Here is a 21018-nt window from a genome sequence, read left to right on the forward strand (position 1 = left end):
GGTGCAGTGTCAACGGCCTTCTGGAAATCTACAAGTACGGAATCAATTTGAACTCCCTTGTCACCAGCATCAATAGCACTCAGCACTTCGTGTGCGCAAAGAGCTAAGTTGTGTTTCACAAGTACGATCGTTTCCAAATCCGTTTTCACTGTGTATCAATATACCGTTCTCTTCGAGGTAATTCATAATGTTCGAACACAATATACGTTCCAGAATGCTGCTGCATATCGACATTAATGATTTGGGCCTGTAATTTAGTGGATTACGCCTACTACCTTTCTTGAATATTGGTGTGACATGTGCAACTTTATAGTCTCTTGGTACGGATCTTTCACCGAGCGAGCGGTTGCATACGATTGATAAGTACCAACCTATTCGATCAGTTTACTCTGAAAGGAACCTAATTGGTACACAATGTGGACCGGAAGGCTTGCCTCTATTAAGTGGTTTAAGTTGTTTCACTACTCCGGGGATATCAACTCCTAAGTTACTCATGTTGTCAGCTGGTTTTGATTCGAACTCTGGAATATTTACTTAGTTGGTGAAGGAATTTTGGAAGGCTGTGTTTAGTAACTCTGCTTTGGCTGCTCTGTTGTCGATAATATTTCGATTGCTATTGCGCAGAGAAGGCATTCATTGCCTGGCGTACTTTATATACGACCAGAACCTTTTTGGATTTTCTGTCTGGTTTAGAGACAGAGTTTCGTTGTGCAAACTATTTTAAGCATCTCGCATTGAAGTCCGCGCTAAATTTCGAGCTTCTGTAAAACATCCCCAGTCTTGGAGATTATGCGTCCATTTAAATTTGGCATGTTTGTTTCGTTGTTTCTGCATCTAACCCGTTTTGTGTACCAAGGAGGATCAGCTATGTCGTTTTCTAATTTATTTGTTATAAATCTCTCAATTGCTGTCGATACTATTTCTTAGAATGCAGGCCACATCTGGTCTACACTTACATTTTTAATTTGGAAGGAGTGGAGATTGTCTCTCAGGAAGGCATCAAGCGAATTTTTATTTGCTTTTTTCAATAGGTATATCTTAGGTTTATTTTTGGAAGATTTCGGGGTTGCAATATTTAGTCTCGCTACGACAACCTTGCATTCACTAATCCCTGTAATCGTTTTGATGCTCGTCATTAGCTAAGGATTATTTGTGGCTAAGACGTCAAATGTGTTTTCACAACAGTTTACTATTCGCGTGGGCTCATGAACTAACTGCTCGAAATAGTTTTGATTACATTGACTTAGAAACTAACATTTATTACACTGCCAAGGTATCGTAAATCTTAGTACGTGACATAAGTTTCAGGTTGATACATCAATCCATTCCTGAGGGAAAAGCGTCTTACCTGACAGATGGACAGTAGACAGTATGATAACAAATGATCTTTTTTTTGCATGATACAACTACAGATTTACAGTTTCCGATTTTTCATTGGTTGCAGGGTGAAACATTGCTTCTTGGCAAATTTGGTGATTCTAGGTCAACGGAACGTACCCTGTAGGTTCTGATGAGCGTATTTGCGAATACGAAAATATGTGACATAAATGTCCGTATAGCCCGATTGCACTGATTTAGATTCTTTTTGTAACACGAAGAGACCGCTGACCTTAATATGTGACCTAAATTTCAACACACTACCTGTTCCTGGGAAAAAGGGTTTTGAACAGTCAAACAGACAGACAGACAGACAGAGAGTAATGTGATCCTGTAAGGTTCTGTTTTTACCGAATGAGGTAACTTGAATGAGTGGACCCAAGTGATGATATGAGAACGTCCATAAAACACCTCACAGTCACCTCCGATCTGAATTACACGCTCCACACACTGTGGGTTAAACGCCTCATTAGGCACTCGACACATCACCCCATTTGAAAATAGGCAAAACGGCGCATCGACTGACTCTGGCCGCGGAAGCCTACGCAATTATAAGAAATATTGAGGTTTTCTGCCGGATTCAAGAGGAAAGAAATCTATGGAGGAGATTAGTGTTTAACATTTTGTCAACGAGGTCATTAGAGACGGAGCACAAAAATTAGGGAAGGATGGAGGAGGAGGTCGGCCATGCTCTTTCAAAGGAACCATCCCGGTATTTGCCGTAAGTGATTCAGGGAAATCACGGAGAATCTAAATCAGGATTGCCGGACGCAGGTTTGAACCGTCATCCTCCTGAATGCAAGTCCCGCTGCATCCCCTCCCACGCTTGTGAACTGGAGAAAAAGGCTGGAGTGTGTAATGGTTCTTTATTTACGTGACCATTACGGCACTCCAACCCCAGTTCTCGATACCAGTAATATCGTACTACTTTTCTGCGAAGCAGCAGACATATTTTTGTGACAATATTCACATTTGGTTTTATTAATGTATAGGTACTCCGATGTATCGATATATTACAGTGATATGGTCCTTGTGTGTATTCATTTCTGTGAGAATGTTATAATCTTTGACTTACTTGTAACCGTTTTCGCGCAAATGCACACAGAGCAGTCTTTGTTTCACTTTGCAGAAGTTAAGTTGTTATTTCGCTTTGTAAAAGAACAGTCAAGTCTTGTCTTTGGTTAAAGTGGAAATTAAATATATGAAGATTGATACAAAACTGTTTTCTTGATGATGTGACAATTAAGAAGTAGTATATGTGAATTTACAAGAAGTTTAATAAAAATGTGGATCGTGAACACCAAGTCAAAAATTATTTCTACCATACCATTGTTCTGATCTGGGATTGTTTCATCATTAAGAATTTCCTGAAAAACGCATTTGTTAGGTCTTCAAATACTGCAAAAATACAGATCTGGACCTCCTAGCAGTCAAAGTGGAATCACCCTAGAATCAACAACATGAGCCATAACAACTTCGACGAAATCTACGTGGGAATCCATTCAAGATAAGTGCCAAAATTAATGTTAAGAGTGTAAGGTCCTGTCTTTATTTTTGGTGGGAAAATTGTTCAATTGACGAGATGTTGGTGCTGGCCTGAAAGGAGTTTAGTGAGTGTTTAATAAGAGTACTACTTGTAAGCATACAGGTTGAGGTATGCGTCTATAGCCTCCAACATGAGGAATGGAAGGAGGTGACAGTGGATGAGATTAGGGGGAATGCTTTTCAGAAAATAATGGTGATGCAACGGGACGGGCTGAACATGCATGTTGCAACTCATAGAGACTACAGCTTGTGCTGGAGCTGTTCATGCTCTTTTGGAATGATTGGTCAATCCACAGTGCAAAAGAGAACTTCGTCCTATTCGACTACCCCACGCTGTATGGTACACGGGGCTTGACTGAGGTTGCCTGAAACGGGTTTTGTTCCGCTCTACAGTCGTGCGTGTGTGTGTGTGTGTGTGTGTGTGTGTGTGTGTGTGTGTGTGTGTGTGTTTGTGTGTGTGTCCTAGTGCATAATACCACGTAAAATTAGTGAGAAACTGTCCTACAGACGCTACCGGAAGAACTGCCACCGACCGATCCCCAAGTTTATATCTGCAGAGAAACATGCTGACATATACTTGGTAAGAAGAAACAGGACAGCAAGCTATCACTGAAGTGTAGGAAGAGTTGCCTCCTACCGATCTACAAGTGTATAGTTGCCGAGAAATAAGTACACAGATACATGGTAAGAAGGGATACGATAGCAAACCATGAATGCAGTATAACAAGGCCAAGACAACGCTACCACTACTCACGGAAAATGGTTCCCTGCTCCAACTACGCATCGAAATTGTCGTGAAAGAATCTCATAAAAAAATGGATCATAATACAACCCCACATGCTCTGGCAACTGAGAAAAATCACTCTAATAACAGAACTACCACAAAAACCGACCGCAAAGGATCTCGCTAGGAGAGAGTGAAGGCAGCAACACCTACTCTTAACTTGATGTGTGGATAGACTAAGCGTTTAGAACCAGTCTTATGTCCCCTCCTACCTCTCCTCTGTCGCCCCGCAGGTAGGGATACCGGCATTCCAGGCCTGTTCTAACCCACCGCTGATAGTACATAGACAGATCCATATGCTGGAAGTGATGTACTGTTTCCGCTCTGCATAAATCAGACACAAAAGGACAAAAAACTCCTGCAGGCCATTAAAGATAGTTCTCAGAATATCTGGTCCCTCTGGAACAACAGCAAAATATGTAACTGAATAGCCAACAGCAGCACGCTTTCAAAGGTTCTGGATGTGCTGGCACGGCCTGAAAGTGGTCCTTGGTTACGTAAAATCAGTCTCTTGTAGGAAAAACTTTGAAATCATACGTCCCATGAAAACGAGATACACAAGAGCCTTCATACCAGTCGTCTCACCGTGCACCGATCCGCCCGCTACGCCCCCGCCGCCCCGACGCGTTGAGGGCAGTGTCCACACTCCCTAGCCTCCTGTGCTGCATGCAGCTATATCTACATCTACATCTACATGGGTACTCCGCAAATGACATTTAAGTGCCCAGCAGAGGGTTCATCGAACCACCTTTACAATAATTCTTTATTATTCCACTCCCAAACAGTACGCGGAAAAAAACGAACACTTAAATCTTTCCCTTATTTTATTATGATGACCATTTCTCCATATACAGGTCGGCGTCAACAAAATATTTGGAGTAGAAAGTTGGTGACTGAAATTTTGTAAAAAGTTCCCGCCGCAACAAGAAACGTCTTTGTTTTAGTGGTGTCCATCCCAAATGCTGTATCATGTCCGACAAAACGTGCTGCTGCTTGTTGAACTTTCTCGATGTACTCCGTTACTCCTATCCGGTAAGGATCCCAGACAGCGCAGCAGTACTCAACAGTGGGACGGACAAGCGTACTGTAGGCAGTCTTTTTAGTAGATCTGGTACATTTTCTAAACGTTTTTCCAGTAAAACGATTTGGTTCGCCTACTCCACAACATTTTCTACGTGTTCTTTCCAATTTAAATTGTTCGTGATTGTTATTGCTAACCACACACATCAAAATAAGTTTTGCATCACCCCGGTTTCCAGAACTCCTGAAGATAGACGTTAACTGTAGATATTGTATCACAAAAATGGTTCAAATGGCTCTGAGCACTATGCGAGTTAACTTCTGAGGTCATCAGTCGCCTAGAACTTAGAACTAATTAAACCTAACTAACCTAAGGACATCACACACATCCATGCCCGAGGCAGGATTCGAACCTGCGACCGTAGCGGTCGCTCGGTTCCAGACTGTAGCGCCCAGAACCGTATTGTATCACAGACACAGTACCTTTGACTGTTCAGAGATGTCACCAATCCCGCCCAAAGAAGTGAAAAACCATGCATGAGCAGCACCTAATACATGGAGGGGTTCCGATATCCGATCGGTTCCAGTTATTCCACCAGGAACGAGGTACAAGGCTCGTTTTGTCTATAGTTCAACCATGCCTAGACGGTCAATACCGCAGTTCGATCGCGTCGGCATTGTTACTTTGTGCCAGGAAGGCCTCTCAACAAGGGAAGAGTCCAGGCGTCTCGGAGCGAACCAAAGCGATGTTGTTCGGATATGGAGGAGATGCAGAGAGAGACAGGTACTGTCGATGACATGCCTCGCTCAGGCCGCCCAAGGGCTACTACTGCAGTGGATGACTGCTACCTAAGGATTATTGCTCGGAGGAACCCTGGCAGCAACGCCACCATGTTGAATAATGCTTTCGTGCAGCCACAGGACGTCGTGTTACGAATCAAACTGTGCGCATTGGGCTCCATGATGCGCAACTTCACTCCCGACGTCCATGGCGAGGTCCGTCTTTGCAACCACGACACCATGCAGAGAGGTACAGATGGACCCAGCAACATGCCGAATGGACCGCTCAGGATTGGCATCACGTTCCCTTCACCGATGAGTGTCCCATATGCCTTCAATCAATCGTCTGAGGCGCGTATGGAGGCAACCCAGTCAGGCAGATCGCCTTAGACATATTGTCCAGCGGGTGCAGCAAGGCGGAGGTTCCCTGCTGTTTTACAGTGGCATTATGTGGGGACGACGTACGCCGCTGGTGGTCATAGAAGGCGCGGTAACGGCTGTACGATACGTTTATGCCATCGACCGCAACCATATCCGCAGCATACTGGCGAGGCATTCGTCTTCATGGACGACAATTCGAGCCCCCATCGTGCACATCTTGTGAATGACTTCCTTCAGGATAACAACATCGCTCGACTAGAGTGACCAGCATGTTCTCCAGACATGAACCACATCGAACATGCCTGGGATAGATTGAAAAGGGCTGTTTATGGATGACGTGACCCACCAGTCACTCTGAGACATCTACGCCGAATCGCCGTTGAGCAGTGGGACAATCTGGACCAACAGTGCCTTGATAAATTTGTCGATATTATGCCATGACGAACACAGGCATGCATCGATGGAAGACGACGTGCTGCTGGGTATTAGAGGTACCGGTGTGTACAACAGTCTTGACCACCACCTCTATACGGTGGTACTGCATGTAATATGTGGTTTTCATGAGCAATAAAAAGGGCGGAAACGGTGTTTATGTTGATCTCTATTCCAATTTTCTGTTCAGGTTCCGGAACTCTCGGAACCGAGGTGAAGATAAACTTTACTTGAGGTGTGTATTTAGTCGAATTTACGGCCGTTTGATCGTCATCATTCGCGTTTATTCTGCTTTTTCATGTAAACTGCCCAAAAGCTATGTGGTAAAGGTTTCAGACGCCCAGTAAAAGATTTTTCTGTGTGTGTTTGTGTGTGTGTGTGTGTGTGTGTGTGTGTGTTCTCGTAATACTGTCGAACGATAAGACATTCTGCTCGCCTCACAAAATGTCGTCTTTGTAATTTAGCAGCATTCACTTACATTTGTGGGTGGCTAAAACTTGCTCTGGACAGAATATGAGCACACAATCATTGAGGGATGACGGTTTTCAAAGAGCACAGATCTGGAGGAATAGATGGAGAAGGAATTTTACACAGCTGCCTTGCTCCGCACATAGTAACACACAGCATTTCCGCCAAAAGTATTGCGTGTTGCCATTCTTAGCAGCTCAGCTGCTGTAATGTCAGCTTATTTATTTAAAAAAGTGACTGGATAAACACAATCAATCATTTTCTGCAGTGGCATTATCGTGCATTCTTCTGCTTGCTACGACGAACGCTGTACCGACAGACCTCACCTCACATCTTGTACAGGGTATAGTATCACGCTTTTAAAACGAGTACTGTGATGACAAAGGTGCGTTGTACAAAAACAATGAAATCTCCATCTAAATAAGTGCAAACTCGTTCTCGTGGTACGACTTTTTGCTTGCTTCAATAAGTATTGAACCGTGAACATTGAATCCTGCATTCAATATACTACAAAACAGGCACTTACCACCACCCTTTTTTTTTGTCATCAGTCTACTGACTGGATTGATGCGGCCCGCCACGAATTCCTTTCCTGTGCTAACCTCTTCATCTCAGAGTAGCACTTGCAACCTACGTCCTCAATTATTTGCTTGACGTATTTCAATTTCCTCTACAGTTTTTGCCCTCTACAGCTCCCTCTAGTACCATGAAAGTCATTCCCTCATGTCTTAGCAGATGTCCTATCATCCTGTCCCTTCTCCTTGTCAGTGTTTTCCACATATTCCTTTCCTCTCCGATTCTGCGTAGACCCTCCTCATTCCTTACCTTATCAGTCCACCTAATTTTCAACATTCGTCTATAGCACCACATCTCAAATGCTTCGATTCTCTTCTGTTCCGGTTTTCCCACAGTCCATGTTTCACTACCATACAATGCTGTACTCCAGAAATTTCTTCCTCAAATTAAGGCCGGTATTTGATATTAGTAGACTTCTCTTGGCCAGAAATGCCTTTTTTGCCATAGCGAGTCTGCTTTTGATGTCCTCCTTGCTCCGTCCGTCATTGGTTATTTTACTGCTTAGGTAGCAGAATTCCTTAACTTCATTGACTTCTTGACCATCAATTCTGATGTTAAGTTTCTCGCTGATATCATTTCTACTACTTCTCATTAGCTTCGTCTTTCTCCGATTTACTCTCAAACCGTACTGTGTACTCATTAGACTGTTCATTCCGTTCAGCAGATCATTTAATTCTTCTTCACTTTCACTCAGGATAGCAATGTCATCAGCGAATCGTATCATTGATATCCTTTCACCTTGTATTTTAATTCCACTCCTGAACCTTTCTTTTATTTCCATCATTGCTTCCTCGATGTACAGATTGAAGAGTAGGGGCGAAAGGCTACAGCCTTGTCTTACACCCTTCTTAATACGAGCACTTCGTTCTTGATCGTCTACTCTTATTATTCCCTCTTGGTTGTTGTACATATTGCATATGACCCGTCTCTCCCTGTAGCTTAGCCCTACTTTTTTCAGAATCTCGAACAGCTTGCACCATTTTATATTATCGAACGCTTTTTCCAAGTCGACAAATCCTATGAAAGTGTCTTGATTTTTCTTTAGCCTTGCTTCCATTATTAGCCGAAACGTCAGAATTGCCTCTCTCGTCCCTTTACTTTTCCTAAAGCCAAACTGATCGTCACCTAGCGCATTCTCAATTTTCTTTTCCATTCTTCTGTGTATTATTCTTGTAAGCAGCTTCGATGCATGAGCTGTTAAGCTGATTGTGCGATAATTCTCGCACTTGTCAGCTCTTGCCGTCTTCGGAATTGTGTGGATGATGCTTTTCCGAAAGTCAGATGGTATGTCGCCAGACTCATATATTCTACACACCAACGTGAATAGTCGTTTTGTTGCCACTTCCCCCAATGATTTTAGAAATTCTGATGGAATGTTATCTATCCCTTCTGCCTTATTTGACCGTAAGTCCTCCAAAGCTCTTTTAAATTCCGATTCTAATACTGGATCCCCTATCTCTTCTAAATCGACTCCTGTTTCTTCTTCTATCACATCAAACAAATCTTCACCCTCATAGAGGCTTTCAATGTATTCTTTCCACCTATCTGCTCTCTCCTCTGCATTTAACAGTGGAATTCCCGTTGCACTCTTAATGTTACCACCGTTGCTTTTACTGTCACCAAAGGTTGTTTTGACTTTCCTGTATGCTGAGTCTGTCCTTCCGACAATCATATCTTTTTCGATGTCTTCACATTTTTCCTGCAGCCATTTCTTCTCAGCTTCCCTGCACTTCCTATTTATTTCATTCCTCAGCGACTTGTATTTCTGTATTCCGGATTTTCCCGGAACATGTTTGTACTTCCTCCTTTCATCAATCAACTGAAGTATTTCTTCTGTTACCCATGGTTTCTTCGCAGCTACCTTCTTTGTACCTATGTTTTCCTTCCCAACTTCTGTGATGGCCCTTTTTAGAGATGTCCATTCCTCTTCAACTGTACTGCCTACTGCGCTATTCCTTAATGCTGTATCTATAGCGTTAGGGAACTTCAAACGTATCTCGTCATTCCTTAGTACTTCCGTATCCCACTTCTTTGCGTATTGATTCTTCCTGACTAATGTCTTGAACTTCAGTCTACTCTTTATCACTACTACATTGTGATCTGAGTCTATATCTGCTCCTGGGTACGCCTTACAATCCAGTATCTGATTTCGGAATCTCTGTCTGACCATGATGTAATCTAACTGAAATCTTCCAGTATCTCCCGGCCTTTTCCAAGTATACCTCCTCCTCTTGTGATTCTTGAACAAGGTATTCGCTATTACTATCTGAAACTTGTTACAGAACTCAATTAGTCTTTCTCCTCTTTCATTCCTTGTCCCAAGCCCATATTCTCCTGTAACTTTTTCTTCTACTCCTTCCCCTACAACTGCATTCCAGTCGCCCATGACTATTAGATTTTCGTCCCCCTTTACATACTGCATTACCCCTTCAATATCCTCATACACTTTCTCTATCTGTTGATCTTCAGCTTGCGACGTCGGCATGTATACCTGAACTATCGTTGTCGGTGTTGGTCTGCTGTCGATTCTGATTTGAACAACCCGGTCACTGAACTGTTCACAGTAACACACCCTCTGCCCTACCTTCCTATTCATAACGAATCCTACACCTGTTATACCATTTTCTGCTGCTGTTGATATTACCCGATACTCATCTGGCCAGAAATCCTTGTCTTCTTTCCACTTCACTTCACTGACCCCTACTATATCTAGATTGAGCCTTTGCATTTCCCTTTTCAGATTTTCTACTTTCACTACCACGTTCAAGCTTCTGACTTTCCACGCCCCGTCTCGTAGAACGTTATCCTTTTGTTGATTATTCAATCTTTTCCTCATGGTAACCTCCCCCTTGGCAGTACCCTCCCGGAGATCTGAATGGGGGACTATTCCGGAATCTTTTGCCAATGGAGAGATCATCATGACACTTCTTCAATTACAGGCCACATGTCCTGTGGATACACGTTACGTGTCTTTAATGCAGTGGTTTCCATTGCCTTCTGCATCCTCATGTCGTTGATCATTGCTGATTCTTCCGCCTTTGGGGCAATTTCCCACCCCTAGGACAAGAGAGTGCCCTGAACCTCTATCCGCTCCTCCGCCCTCTTTGACAAGGCCGTTGGCAGAATGAGGCTGACTTCTTATGCCGGAAGTCTTCGGCCGCCAATGCTGATTATTTATCAAAATTCAGGCAATGGCGGGGATCGAACCCGGGACCGAAGACGTTTCTGAGTATGAATCAAAGACGCCACTCCTAGACCACGGGTACCCAGCAGTCCTTAAACATACATTCAGATAGCACGTTCCATATGACAGTTTGCCATTACTGTAACGTTTCTGGAACCAATGAATAACACAATAATCAACATTGAGCGAACATTCCGGGATGCATAGATGTATTATTCTTGTGAATAGTACCAGTGTGGCTCAGGAGGACAGCGACATAATACTCTTATAACGGAGCAACCTTTTAAAAAAAAAAAAAAAAAAAAAAAAAAAAACAGCATCAACTACTATATTACGCTACGAGTGTGACCCGGTCTTCAGCCTACAGAAAGGCGAAATACTGTAATAACATCACACAACCATAAAAAAGAAACATTCCACCAGAGCAGTACTCATCTCGACGTGTGAATACGGACTAGGCGATTTAGAACTAGTCTTACATCCCCTCTTACCTTCCCTCCTTCCTCCGTCTCCTCCCACTATAGCGATGCTGGTTTTCCAGACTTGTTCCAACCTGTTGCTGTCGGTACACAAAGAGATACATCCACCACAGGTGCCCTGCTTTGCTCGGTGTTGTGTTGAAAATGACATACTGCAGAAAATGAACGTATTTCTAGGTAAAATCAACCCCTGGAACAATAGCATCACGGATGGGGAAAGGCAGCTCTCGGGAAGGAGGACGGCCAAGAGCATGTTACGGTCCTCGGCTATGTCTCCTGGTGGGAAAAGGCAGCTTCAGGAGCTGCACAGGCATGAGGGGCAGGAAGTGTGACCAGGGGCAGTTGAGCACGCTGCAGGCGGTCATTATCCAATTTGCAGTCGTCGGCCGCACCTCACACCCGCTGCTGACAACGCCTTCCAGCAGCCTCTGGTAGTCCACACGCTCTGCTAGCCTGAGTGGACAAAATTAGGGTCTGTCTAAGTCTTGTAAGCAAATTGTTACGGATGTGGGTATTACATACATTTCAGATGGCTTTCATGCTATTTATTTGTATGTTGGAGAAAAAAGAAAAAAAGCACCATCAGTTTTACACTGACAGCAAGTTACAATTCGCATCCCCCCCCCCCCCCACCTCCTCGTTATTTCTTAACTTTCAACTAAGTAAAACTACAAACTGAGCACGGTACAGTTGTCGGCGATGGTTGAGCAAATTGCCGAGGTCAGAGCTTTTTAACAATACGTCTGACACACGTTTAGCCAATCACACATCTCTTGTACATGTCTATCACATATAAAATAGATACGAATAGATCGCATCCGCAGTTTTGGTGTGAAAACTACCAATCACTGCAGAATATTTTTGAACATCCATTTGAGTAAAAGCGAGAGCTCTAATCTCCAAAAACATTCAGTCAACTAAAACATCTATGTTATAAGCTGTTGCGGATTGAAATTATCAGTAGAACAGTTGCACCTAACGTCAGCTTATCTATTTAGGCGAACATCCATCAAAAAAGAAAGAAAAACACATTCGTGATGATAATAAATAAATTAGTCACGAGAACAGATACAACCGATTTCTTTCAGTTTGATGGACAAATCATCATAGTTGAGACGTTCCCCACGTTCAGAATCAGTGTAAGTGGAAGCCTTGTACATAAATTGTCATGCTCGTGGGTGTAACACGTGTTTCAAGTGCATGAAACACCGCTATGGAACAGTATCTTCACACTAACTATCCACATGACCGAAAAAAAAGTCATTTTTACATTCAACAGCAAGCTACAGTTTGCATCTCTCTCTCTCCTCCCTCATTATTTTGTGACATCCAATGGAATAAAACTATGAACCATAAAAACTTCGCTAATGTCAGCTGGTAGAGAGCCTGATAAGAGTTTTACCACATCTCTCTCTTCTGATATATGTACTGAAAACAAATACCGTCCACATGGGCATATGTGGCGATCCCATTAAGTATAAACATACCGGTCCACTGGAGCAGGTGGTATGTGATCGAAATCGCTTCGACATTCTATGTAGGACATTCCATGTGGTGTAGGACTACAGCTTTGTGCCCCATCATACTTTCTCTTCTCATACCACGACTTTGAGGTTTATATCGACATTAACACCTTTAGATTCATTGTCTCTCAAGGAAACTGGAAACCACATGATATAGGCTGTGCTGCTCCCACTACACACATTGAGTTGTGGAAATAAAAGACAGTGGGGTTGTTTCTTACTGAAAAAATGAGGAGGACATCGCAACATGTGGAAACTGGAAGAGTTTGCAACATTGTGGAACGTTTCCAAATAGCTGTCTGAAGGTTATGACCTCTATATTTAATCTCACATGCCACAGTGTTGGAGTAACAGATGTCTCATTGTGCCGTATTCGAAGAGACAAAGAGCACTGATTTCTCATATTGCTCCCAGGTACATGATCACTGTTTTGGTGTCCTAGGTATTTGTCATCCTGACCTCCAAATCTTTGGACACTGCAGTTTTCATTTTTTGGCTTACAATGCATAACTGCACGTGGAACAGGGTCATTCTGCAGGACTTAAACCCATAGAGCACGGACAGTATATACCATCAGTTCTCAATTGCACCATTGGAGGAATGGAATGATTTTCATGTACCCAGGTCAATCTGTGAGCACCTTCAGTTTTGTTGTATTTTACTCATTTATACCAATTTCTCATTAATTTCACCAGGTTCTCCATAATTTCAATGCACTTTAGTCAAGTACTTCAGCTGCAAACCACTGCTCTATATGACGTTACAGCTGCAAATATGTCTCATCACAACGACCATGTGATGCTCTAAGCCAATGACACTGTAGCATGGTTCTCAATTTCTGTATCATTGCTAAACCACCGATCGATTACTAATGTGTGGCCGGCCAGTGTGGCCGCGCGGTCTAGGCGCTTCAGTCTGGAACCGCGTGACCGCTCCGGTCGCAGGTTCGAATCCTGCCTCGGGCATGGATGTGTGTGATGTCCTTAGGTTAGTTAGGTTTAAGTAGTTCTAAGTTCTAGGGGACTGATGACCACAGATGTTAAGTCCCATAGTGCTCAGAGCCATTTGAACCATTTTACTAATGTGGTTCTGACTGAAATAATACAACATGTGTGAATATCAGAAGGTCAGACCTCACCCCAAACGTGCTTGTGCTTGTAAACCTTCAGTGGCAACTTCAGTGGCTTTCTTGGAAGGATTCGGCACTTAATGTCACTCAGGATGACCGGAAATGCTAGCACCATTGATTATCCTGACACCAGGATCTTTGGATACGGTCAGTATTTCTCCAACAGTCTGTATTTTTCAGGGTGCATTCATTTCTATGTCTTACAATGCGTAATCGCATGTGGGGTAGAGCTCTTGGTATGACAGCAGTCATGGTCCGATATTAGGTAGTACTGCCCATGTGTAGGGAATACGGCAGTTTCGTCTTGATACCACATCTCTACAACGCACTCTCCTTCCTCTATTAAGACGTATACATGTACTATCAGTCTACTTCCAGCCCCCCCCCCCCCGCACCCCCGCCCCATAACATGTGATTACGAAATCCCACGTAGTTTGCAGATGGGTAATTAGAACTGACTTCAGTCAGAGCCTAATTTATAAGCTTATAAGCTTTTTATGGTCATTAGTGTTTGGGAAGTTGAGATTGTTTCAAACCAGTCCCAAACCACTTCAAAATGTCTATCGAAATACATCTAAACAGCTTTAAAATGTCTCCAAAACTACATCCAACATAACAGCTATCAGCTCCTCCACCATCACCACAAGAAATCCCCCTACTGACTTGGCTGTTCTTTTGTGCATGTGACACAACTTTTCACAGGTCTTCGTTACTTCTATAGAAATGTGTTCAATCACAGACCCATACATGTAGCGTGATAGGTAAAACCACAAGCGGTTACTCTGGGAACTGGCGCTTTTCCACTACACTCAAAGTATAAATACAGATATCTAGCAAGAACATGTAATAACAGAATTTTAATGATTTTGTGACTTTTTCCATAGGCTACTTTCGATATTTATCCGTATGTATACACACTTTTTGCTTATGGGATGTGGCTCGCTGTTTCTGATAAGACTATCTAATTCAGATACATCTTCTCCAACCCAGTCATGGTATCTACAATGTATTGCAAAAACTTTGTGACATTATTCTGTTTTCAATACACACATTGCAGAGCAAGAGTTACGCTATTTTGTGTGTTGGATCCCCATGCTGGAACCTCCCACACCTTCTCTCCCTCGCCCCACTGACACATGAGGTATCGTCTGTGGCAGCGGTGCATGCACTTTGCGGATGAATACTGAGATGACATCCAAAGGTGGATCTGCCAGTAATTATGTGTTCATATACGTTTTATCAGGCCGATCGAACCGTGTGTAGTCCAGGGTATTGGCTGGAGTGGATCTGTCTGCATAATAATTCATGGATAATGTTTAGTACTGATCCGACCCGCATATGATGTGAGACATTGCCCAGAAGGTGGATCCACTAGTGTTATGCGCTTGGAAATAATTACTGAGTTGGATCTTCCCATCCACACTCTGAGTAATGTCTTGGGTGGATCCATCTGTATGATTATTCATGGACAATATTTAGTATAGATCAACCCCACGTGTGATATGAGGTTTTGTCCAAAAGGCAAATCTTTTTACTTTAGGTTTCATGTTCCAAGAACTACCGCTGCTGACGACAATGTTGCCTCATGTGTTAATGGAGTGAGGGAGAGAGCGTGATGGAGGTCCCAGCTGGGGGATCCAACACACAAAATGGCGTACCTGTGCTATGCAATGACTCTGTGTCTACAACAGAATAAAGTCAACAAACCACCTCACCGCAGTAATCCATTTATGTAGGTGAGTGTTTTTGTGATAGCTTACCAGATGTGACTTGCTGTTTCTATAAGTATTGGAAGTATGGAAACATGGATATCTGTATTTATACTTAGAATGCTGTGGTAATGCGTCAGTTCACAGAATAATTGCTTGGGATTTTACCTACCATGCTACATATATAGATCTGTGATTGAAGTTGATTCCATTGACAAATTGAAGACCAGTGTAAAGTTTTTGATATTGCGCTATACCTTTGCACATACATCCATCTCCAAAGGAACATTGCATCATAATTCAGAATAACACAGATACTGCAATATCGTATTTATTGCTGACACCGGGCAAGCGACATATAAGCAAAATGTTTCACCTGTACAGGAATATGCATTACAGATGTATGAATACAGGTTATAGACACATGGTTGGTGGCATATGAAAATCTGAGTCTAGCTGTGTGTGTTGTTTGGATAGCCTAACGGTAGGGCAAACGCTCGCAATACGCAGGAAAGCTGTGTTCGAGTCATTCTCTGGCACGGATTTTCATTGTCGTCTTTCCATTATACAACTTATGCATGACCATAATTTGCGACTGAGAATACATTTCATGTATGTTTAAAGTTTTGTCACCTGTACTAGAAAAAATCCAAGTCACTATAAATTGGGTTATCATAGTGGTGGAGGAGCTGAGAGTTGTGATTGTGGATGCTGTGCTTTCAGAAAAAGTTTATTGCAGTTTGGACGTATTTTGGTACACATTTTTGATGCAATGTCTAGCTCCCAACACTTAAAACTGAGAAAAACTTATAAATTATGCTGTGTCTGTATTTAATTTCATTTACTCACCAGTAAACTATGTGGGGATATGTTACACCGGCCGGCTATAACAAAGACGATACAAGTGTAACACAGGAGCGTTATTTAAAGCAGGTGAACTACATTTTCCCCTGTCCAGGACAGTGTTCTCTGCCATACAGTCGAATACTAATATTACCAATTTAGATCTGGTTCTCACAAAGAACATTCATCCCACAAGTATTAAGGAGAGGAACCAATGTATCTAACAGACATAAAATGTTCCCTATTAAGAAAAATACTCATCTAAGTACAGTTAATGTGCTATGTGTACAGAAAAGAAATCTGGAGCTACGTAAAATGGAAAAAATGAAACGAGAACTGGGGCATATGGTGAAGACAAGTGTAACTGAAGAACATGCAATTGCAGATGTGTGAGCAGGGTTTACGTATGGTTTTAAACATCATGTATGGGGAAATGTGGTTGCAAGAGAGGCACTATTAGCATTTACAGTAAACAGTAATGGAAACTGGGCATGTGTTACAATACTGGGCGAAATCAGTACAACTGCTTGTTTGGGGGAGGGGGGAAGTGGCATGATGGTACATACAGGGTGTTTCAAAAATGACCGGTATATTTGAAACAGCAATAAAAACTAAACCAGCAGCGATAGAAATACACCGTTTGTTGCAATATGCTTGGGACAACAGTACATTTTCAGGCGGACAAACTTTCGAAATTACAGTAGTTACAATTTTCAACAACAGATGGCGCTGCGAGTGATGTGAAAGATATAGAAGACAATGCAGTCTGTGGGTGCGCCATTCTGTACGTCGTCTTTCTGCTGTAAACGTGTGCTGTTCACAACGTTCAAGTGTGCTGTAGACAACATGGTTTATTCCTTAGAACAGAGGATTTTTCTGGTGTTAGAATTCCACCGCCTAGAACACAGTGTTGTTGCAACAAGACGAAGTTTTCAACGGAGGTTTAATGTAACCAAAGGACCGAAAAGCGATACAATAAAGGATCTGTTTGAAAAATTTCAACGGACTGGGAACGTGACGGATGAACGTGCTGGAAAGGTAGGGCGACCGCGTACGGCAACCACAGAGGGCAACGCGCAGCTAGTGCAGCAGGTGATCCAACAGCGGCCTCGGGTTTCCGTTCGCCGTGTTGCAGCTGCGGTCCAAATGACGCCAACGTCGACGTATCGTCTCATGCGCCAGAGTTTACACCTCTATACATACAAAATTCAAACGCGGCAACCCCTCAGCGCCACTACCATTGCTGCACGAGAGACATTCGCTAACGATATAGTGCACAGGATTGATGACGGCGATATGCATGTGGGCAGCATTTGGTTTACCGACGAAGCTTATTTTTACCTGAACGGCTTCGTCAATAAACAGAACTGGCGCATATGGGGAACCGAAAAGCCCCATGTTGCAGTCCCATCGTCCCTGCATCCTCAAAAAGTACTGGTCTGGGTCGCCATTTCTTCCAAAGGAATCATTGGCCCATTTTTCAGATCCGAAACGATCACTGCATCACGCTATCTGGACATTCTTCGTGAATTTGTGGCGGTACAAACCGCCTTAGACGACACTGCGAACACCTCGTGGTTTATGCAAGATGGTGCCCGGCCACATCGCACGGCCGACGTCTTTAATTTCCTGAATGAATATTTCGATGATCGTGTGATTGCTTTGGTCTATCCAAAACATACAGGAGGCGGCGTGGATTGGCCTCCCTATTCGCCAGACATGAACCCCTGTGACTTCTTTCTGTGGGGACACTTGAAAGACCAGGTGTACCGCCAGAATCCAGAAACAATTGAACAGCTGAAGCAGTACATCTCATCTGCATGTGAAGCCATTCCGCCAGACACGTTGTAAAAGGTTTCGGGTAATTTCATTCAGAGACTACGCCATATTATTGCTACGCATGGTGGATGTGTGGAAAATATCGTACTATAGAGTTTCCCACACCGCAGCGCCATCTGTTGTTGAAAATTGTAACTATTGTAATTTCGAAAGTTTGTCTGCCTGAAAATGTACTGTTGTCCCAAGCATATTGCAACAAATGGTGTATTTCTATCGCTGCTCGTTTAGTTTTTATTGCCGTTTCAAATATACCGGTCATTATTGAAACACCCTGTATATACATCTTAATATTGGAAGGAGGGTACATTATAGAGGCACGGTGTCAATTCCCTATGTATGAGCAGTACTATCTAAGAAGACGTCTGCTATCTTACCAAGAGCTCCCTCCACATGCTGTTACATATTGTAAGTCATAAAAATGAATGCACCCTGAAAGACACAGAGTGTTGTAGTAATGTTGAGTGTGTCCAAAGATTCTGGGGTAGTCCTGAGTGACATTTATGTGCCACTGAAGTCACCGCTATAGGTTTGCAAGCACAAACACTTTTGGGATGATGTCTCACTTTTCGGTATACGCACATCTTTAGGACCACATATGCAAAACTATTCGACGTTTAGCAGTTTGTGTGAGAGATATTTGCTCCTTGTATTATTTCATCAACATCTCTCACACATTAGTAATGGAGGGGTGGTTTGCCAGTGGTACAAAAATTGAGAACAATGCTGCAATGTCACTGGTTAAGAGCATCACGGAATCAACGCAGTGAGACAAGTCGTCGAAAACAGTGGTTTGGAGCTCGAGTAATTGGGTAAACTGCGTTGAAAATATGGAGTACCTGGTGAACTTAATGGAAAATTCGTATAAATGAGGAAAATAGAGCAAAAATGAGGGTACCTACAGGTTCACCTGGGTATATGAGAATTATTGAATTCCTCCAATGCTGCAATTGACAACTGATGGTGCATACTATCTCTGTTCTACAGGTTTCAGTCCAGCAAAATGACATTTTTCCACATGCAGGTATGCATTATAAAGCATAAAAATGAAACACACAGTGCCTAAAGATTTGGGCTTCATACTGATCGACACGTAGGACACTGAAACACTTTTAGGATGATGTCTCACTTTTCGGTATACGTACATCTTTAGGATCACACATACAGACCGATTCGACGTTTAGCATGTACCTAGGAGCAGTATGAGAAATCAATGGTCTTTGTCCCTTCGAAAATGGAACAACGAGACATCTGCTATCGCATTACTGTGGAACATGTAGAGGTCATCACCTTTGCAGAGCTGTTTGGAGACGCTTCACAAAGCTGCAAACTCTTCCAACCATATATTGTATGTCTTCCACATTTTTGTCGATAAGAAACATCGCCTCCTACCTCCATTTCCACCAATCCATGTGTATAATGGGAGCAGCACACCTTATACCATGAGATGTCCAGCTTTCTGGGAGAGCCAATGGATCGAAACGTGTTGATGTCCGTTTAGCACAAGATTTTGATCTCTATGTTGTGATATGAAAAGAGAATATATGGCATTGTACAAAGCTGCAGTCTTACACCACTTGGGTGTCTTACAGCAAAAACAATGTATGAAACTGCTTTGAAAACTACAACACAGGAATCCTCTATTGTGATAATCTGTGGGGCATGGTCTTCTTCCAGTACAGGCAACAAAACTGTGGAGGTGACTTCGATCACTGCCCGCCTGCTCCAGTGGATCAATTCGTGTATATTTAAGGGGTCGCCAAATATGTTCAGTATCAACATGTGGGCGGTATTTGTTTTCGATATATCAGCAGAGAGAGATTCCCTCGAAAATCTTTTCGAGTTCTCTACTGGTTTACTCCGTCGTATGTTACAAAATAACGACGGGAGACAAAAATACGAGTTTTTTTTTTCGACATGTGAATAGACAGCGTGAAAGATACTGTTGTTTACTGATATTTCACGCATGCGAAATTCATGTAATACTCATGTGTATGACAATTTATTTACAAGACATCCAAACACACTGATCTTGTAGGTGAGGAACGCTCTCAAGTATACCAGTTTGCTCACCAAACTGAAAGAAATCGGTTGCATCTTGTCTCATGACTGACTGCTTTATTATCACGAATTTTTCTTTTTTATGGCTGGTCGCTTATAAGAGGCAAGTCAGCGTTAGATACAACTGTTCCTCTGAAAAATTCCGTCACACAACAAAATGTTCAAAGGTGTGTGAATTTCTAAGCAACCAAACTGCTCAGGTTATCCGTTCCTAGACTTACACACTACATAAACTAACTTAAACTAACTTAAGCTAAGAACAACACTCATACCTATGCCCGAGGGAGGACTCGAGCCTCCGGCAGGAGGGGTCGCACAATCCGTGACATGGCGCCTCAAACCGCGCCGCCACTCCACGTGGTATCACACAACAGCTTATAACACAGATGTAAAATGAATGTTTTCGGAGATTAAAGTTCTCAATTTTACTCAAATTGATATTCTGAAATAACAAAGCTATTCTGCAGTGATCAGCAGTTTCCACACCACAATAATGGAAATTTTCGATGCATTTTGGATGTGTTATCGATTTTATACACGCTAGAAATGTACATGAGATATCTGATAGGTTAATAGACGTATCAGACGCATTATTATAGAACTCACACCTCAGCAGTTTGCACATCTGTCGTCGACAACAGTGCTGCAGACCGAGTTCGTGGTTTTACTCAGTTACAAAACAACGAGGAGGGAGTAACGCAAGTTGTAGCTTGCTGTCAGGTGTAAAACTAACTGTGTTTTTTTTTCCCCAGCACCCCCTCCCCACAGACATGCAAATAGATAACGTGAAAGCTGCTGTTCTGTATTGATATTTGGGAATCTGAAATGCATGTAACACCCACAGCCATAACAGTTTATTTACAAGACTTACACAGACACTAATTTTGGCTA

The 21018-nt window shown here is 42.7% G+C and overlaps 1 protein-coding gene across 1 annotated transcript in view; it reads right to left on the reverse strand.

The window, feature by feature from the left end:
- The window catches only part of LOC124804730 (UDP-glucosyltransferase 2-like), a 197289-nt gene that overhangs the window by 52364 nt on the left and 123907 nt on the right, over nucleotides 1-21018 (reverse strand). The window lies entirely within an intron of this gene.

Source organism: Schistocerca piceifrons, chromosome 7, assembly GCF_021461385.2.
Source record: "Schistocerca piceifrons isolate TAMUIC-IGC-003096 chromosome 7, iqSchPice1.1, whole genome shotgun sequence".
NCBI lineage: Eukaryota > Metazoa > Arthropoda > Insecta > Orthoptera > Acrididae > Schistocerca > Schistocerca piceifrons.